Genomic DNA, 6,000 nt, shown 5'->3' with positions numbered 1-6,000 from the left:
GAATAAGACTGTATTGGTGCCATACAGTGAGAGTAATATGGCTTATTGGATATACTAATCTACAAGAGAGACATATTCATTAACAGAAATAAAGGAGGCAAAAACATAACTGCTTCAAGGCCAACATCTGAATACAATCATCAAATGCAGGAACTGAGGAGCCGAAATATTCTGAACCATTAGGTGGGGGTCAAAGAGCTCATCAGGTCTTTTCTCCTCTTATATGAGCAGCATGCTGCTCAGCATCTGTAAACTGCAAAAACAACTTAGTACAGAGTCTGGAGACAGCCATGCTCAGCATTACATAAATATTTGTATATTGTGGTGATCATAATTTGTGTGATTTGATGTATAATGCATGACCTATGTGCAGTGGAAATCTTTACCAATCATGTATTTGTTTGAGAAATTGGTATAAGTGGCAATATGTATTTTTTGTGTATGCAAATCTGGAATAGGAAATTACAAACCAGTCCTTTAAAGTCAGTGATATATACAGTGAAACATATTGCCTGACTGGGCTAGATCAGAGAGAAATTTAGAATGCGTGTAAAGGGAGCAGAGGGAGGAGTGATGTCCTGAGCGGAGTTTTGGAGCAGTTCGTTGTGAGACAGCTGCTGTCTAGACTGTCAGTCTGACATCATTGCTGGGCCTGAGGGCTAGATTTGAAGAGGAATACTTGACAAGAGGCCCCACTGATGATTTCAGCCTTTAAGCAAATCTACTGCTCTTTAAGCTTTTTCTGTCCGTGTTATGCTTCGGGGGCGAATGCAGCCCCAAGCCAAGCAGCTCATGTGACACTTGTGAGCTCACTACACCCAAGTGAATATCTCTGTGAGTCAGTTTAACAGTGAGTTTAAAGAGTCACAGCCACACTCAACACAGCATCATTACAGAGCTAGGCAGTAGTCTCTAAATTTGTGCCTGTCAGGAATGGTAGTGGAGGCAGATGCAAGTGTAGGCTTTTTATTAAATTAAAAGGGAAACACAAACAAATAACCAAAACAAGCCTGTAAGCATGAACATGGACAATAGACAAGAAACAAACTATAACATGGGTAGCACACAAGAAAAGTTAGACAATGATTGCTGTACAAGAAGTGACGTAAATACTAGTGCTTATTGGACAACAATGTGATCTAGGTGCTCGTGGTCATGTGACATGTGATGTGCTGTGGATGATGGTTGGCTAATTGGTGCTTCCATGCTTCTGTGCCATGTTTATAATTCATTACAATTATTCCCTGACAATTCCACATCTTTCTTTGGAGTACGCTCACTGCATCTGGTTCCTCTATATCTTTTTTATGTTATATGAGTTAAGTGATTGACTACATGGAAACATAGAAATTATCATGTGAAAAACATGACTGACCTGATCAGTGTAGGTTAGTAGAATAAAATAATTAATTAATTTCCAGTAACTACTTTATCAGGTGTCTAAGCGGCTCTGGAGCCTAGCCTGGGAACAATTAAGGAAATTTAGGGATGCCAATCCACCTACCATCATGATTTTGGGAGGCAGGAGGAAACCAGAGAAAACCCACATGGACATGGGGACACCATGTGAAACTCCACACACGTAGTAATCCAAACTCCAGATTGAACGGGAAACTATGATGCTGTGAGGCATCAAAGCTACCCTCAGTGCCACAGTGCATCCCCTGAATAAATAATGACATGTAAATAATGATAATAATAGTTTCATTATAAAAAAAAAGGACTGATCAGACCAACTGCAATGCATTACTGCATGTGGCTTAATTGTTAAGTCTTTCAGCATTTTTCTGCCTACTTTCTATCAAGGGCATATATAGGGTTGAACCACTAGGTGGGGGTCAAAGACAGCTTTTCAGATTTTTCCTCCTCTGATATGAGCAGCATATACTTGTAGAGTTGAACAGACAGACAGATATTTAGATAGGGTACCAATACTTGTGCAGTTGGATAGATAGATAGGGTACCAATGCTTATAGAGTTTGAGAGATAGATAGGGTGCCAATACTTGTAGAGTTGATTAGATAGATAGACAAACAGATAGGATGCCAGTTCTTTTAGGGTTCGATAGATAGATAGATAGATAGAGTATCAATACATGTGGAGTCGATCAGTTAGATAGATAGATAGATAGATAGATAGATAGATAGATAGATAGGGTGCCAATACTTGTAGTGTTTATTTGATAGATAGATAGATAGATAGATAGATAGATAGATAAAGTTAGTGATAGGTAAAGTAATACAAGTAGAAAGTCATATGGAGTGAGAGTGTGACATGTAGATAGACTGAGAGAGAGTATTATTAGTAGAAACTCAGAAGGAGTGAGAAAGTGATACAGGTAGAGTGATGGAAAGAAATATGGTGAGAGTGTGTGTGTGCTACTGGTCCGATCAGGAAGTCCAATCGTTTATAAAAAAAAAAAAAAAAAAAAAAAAAAGTTCAAATAGGAAAACAGTATGTTGGCTTTGTCAACCAACATAATTATGAAAAAGGACTGTTCAGATCAACCGCAATAGATTACTCCATATCACTTAATTGTTAAACATCTTTCAGCATTTTCTACATGATTTCTATCAACTGCATATATAGCGTATGTAGAATTAGCACAGTAAAAATTCTAAAAATTTCCCTGTACTTAGGAAAAAAAATGGTACAACTGTTTATTGTAATCTCTTACAATAGACATGTAAGGGCAGTTATTGGGGAAGTGAATAAGCATGGAATATATTCTCCAAAGTAAATTAAGCTCTAAATCTGTGTGGCCTCTCAGAGATTACATTGTAATCATTGTTTATGGGACTACGCTGTCAGATAGTTGCGAATTTTGATAACTGCCCCTTGCCTTCCAACATTATTTTCAGTTTCATATGAATTGGTTTTTGTTTCTCTGTGCAAAATTCTTGTATATGCATATGCAGTCTGCCTCTGTTAACTGGATTTCAAGCCAAGTTTTGCACTACAGTGGTGTGGGAACATGACCAGGGCAAAAGGCAGGAGACATTGCTTGCAATAAATAGAAAAGATTTATTGTCTCCAAAACTTGCATTCACCAACAAAATTCAACAAACAAACAAACAAAAAAAAAAACCCCACATTAAACAGGGACACCAACTCTGATTCTCCTCACGGAGATGCCTTCAAATAGATAAAATGCACCCTTTCTATCTCAGGGCTCAAACCAATTCACATGCATAGGGGAATGGAAATCATGTATATATAAATAAATATAAAAATAAACTGAACAGTTAACACTAAAATTCAAAATAAATTTTAACATCAATATTACCAAAAAACAAATACCAGAAATAATAAAACAATACATCTTCATAAACCATATTCAAAATAAACACAAAATTAAACAATGACACCCCCACCCCCCCCCCCACCCACCCCCACCCCCGCTCCCGCTCACACAGGCTTGATAGACTAGGCCTACACTACCCATAATTCTTCAGGATAGCATAAAATGGGGAACAGGAAGGCCACACATCCTCTTAAACCCCACCCTTGGAAGCATGCTGTAGTCATGAACTCAAAGACAAAAGGTAAGAAAAAGGTAATTGATCTAAACTCTAAATAAAACAAAGAAAGAAAACTCTTGGTGTCTTTTCTTCAGTCTAATGTGCACCTTAGACTAGAAAAAAATAACCACAATCATTTTCAGGCAAACAAATAAAGGAAGACAAACATTTATACAAATAATATAAACCAAACAAACATATAACATATAAACACTAAGGTAACTTATGACATTGTCACAAGTGGCAATGGTGTTTTACCCACCAAGGCTGAATTGGTCCAGGCTAATTTTGACACTCTGAAAAAGAGGAGTTATTCATGACTGACTTAAATATACAGTGCCTCCAGAAAGTATTCACCCTGGAAGGATTATTTCTCTTAGCTGTATTGCAAAAACAAATTTAAATATATTATAGTGGGATTATTTTCTGTTCCTTTTTGAAGTGACTAAAATGATTTAGTTTTCCTCAGTATTATTTGAAATAAATAAAAAAAAAAAAGTAAAAACTGCTTAATTGATAAGTATTCATTGTGGATTGTCCTTTTGCAATTATAGATTTGAGTTGTCTATGCACATTTTGATTTTGACACTTTCTTCTATTGTTGAATGCAAATTTTCTCCAACTCCAATTAGATAGACAATGTTGGTGGACAGCAATTTGATATGTATATTTGGTTTGTGCCAAACATTATGCTTTGGCTTTTGACCAAATGGCTAAATTTTACTCTCACCTGACCACAATATCTTTTTCCAAAAGCTCTCAGATTTTCTAATGTGGCCTTTCTTAGAAGAGGCTTCCTTCCTACTACTCTCCCATAGAGGTCAGATCTGTGAAGAGCTGATGATATTGTTGATGTCTTTGAAGCTTTACTGATATTTTAATAACCTTCATCCAGAAGTTTCCCGGGCAGTTCCTTGGTCTTTTTGACAGCATAGCTGATCTGATCTGCCATTTTAGCTGTGAGACCTTATGTATTGTGCAAGCATACAATTGGACACGTGGATTTAAAATTGACACAGGTGCACCCTGTTTAACGTATTTAGTTTGGGAACGAAATCTCAAGAAAATTAAATACTAGGCCTAATTTAGACTGCTAAAAAAGTAGTGAATACAAACTGTGTAATTGATAAGTAGACTTTTTATTTTTTAAATAATTCTGAGGACATCTAAATACTTTCTGGAAGCACTGTACATGTAAATAATCAGCACAAAATAACTTTATGCTGATATGTGAGGAGTTTTTTTTTTTTTTTTTCCCCGATCTGGCTTTTCTCTGTATGCAATTCTAGAGGTCTAATGAAATATTCAAAAACCTTTTCAAAAGCCTTCAGAAATTAAGCTCTCCCTCTGTTAGTGCGTCACTGTTATGATCATGCTATAGTTATGAGGCTGAAGAGTTCAGAGATTCTGCTGTTGGCAGAAGCCTCCAAATAGGGGTGTAACATTATCTGTATCTGTTTAGTGCTCAAAATAATAGTATCTGCTTCTGTGTCTGGATTTAAACCTGAAGTGAGTGTAGTCTTTTTTTTTTTTTTTTAAATGTTAAACCTAACAGTATGCCCTAGAAACACTGAAAAAAATACTGAAAAAAAACAGGACTGCTGGAAAAAGAAGTCATTTTTCATATAGCAACAAATAGTAGTTTGCAGAACACAACTTTATTTAACTCCTGAACCAGATACAACTTTCTAGGTGATATAAGTTAAGATAAGATGTACTTTATTGTCCCCTCAGGGAATTTTTCTTGGAATCACATTCTATCTAATGTGACTGTGTAAGCAAGCTAATTGTTTCAAACAACAATGTCTTTCCCAAATCAAGAACTGTTATTTACTACAGCTGACAACAGCTATCTAATACTACTTTATCAGATTTGCTTCAGTTTTGGGGTTTCTTACATTCCAGAAAGATCAGAAAAGTTCACTTGACACAGAATCAGATTGCATTATAAAACTGGGAACCACTCACAGTGCTGCTGTGAGTAAAACTGGGATCCTCTAAGTGGCATTTTATGATGCACATATGATTTTCTGAGAACATTTTCTTATAATTACATTGGAGAATGATCTTTGAAGAACAGCGAAAAACAATGTGCAACGAACAGACAAGTTTTAGAATATTTTTAAAAATGAAATAAATTACAATTTTTGGAGAGCCCCATAGAGATGGAAACTATTTGAAGTTATATGAGCAGGGTTGCCAGGTTCTGTGTATGTCCATGCATATTGCAGATATACTGTCAGACATGCACACCACTGTTAACATGCTCCCTGAAAAAACTGAAAAATATGTCGACCTTTGCCTATGCCCAAAGATTTTAGACTAGTTTCAAGTCTTTTTGTTCGGTTTTTGAGTTGGAAACCTGGCAACCCTGCTCATAGAACTTCAAATAGTCCATTAAACTTGATTTACATTATACTATTGGGAGATGAACTATTGGGTTTTAGCCTGACTACCGCACTGAGCTCCAAAATAAAAA

The sequence above is a fragment of the Pangasianodon hypophthalmus genome, chromosome 3, assembly GCF_027358585.1.
Source record: "Pangasianodon hypophthalmus isolate fPanHyp1 chromosome 3, fPanHyp1.pri, whole genome shotgun sequence".
Lineage (NCBI taxonomy): Eukaryota > Metazoa > Chordata > Actinopteri > Siluriformes > Pangasiidae > Pangasianodon > Pangasianodon hypophthalmus.
This window is presented reverse-complemented; position numbering follows the sequence as displayed.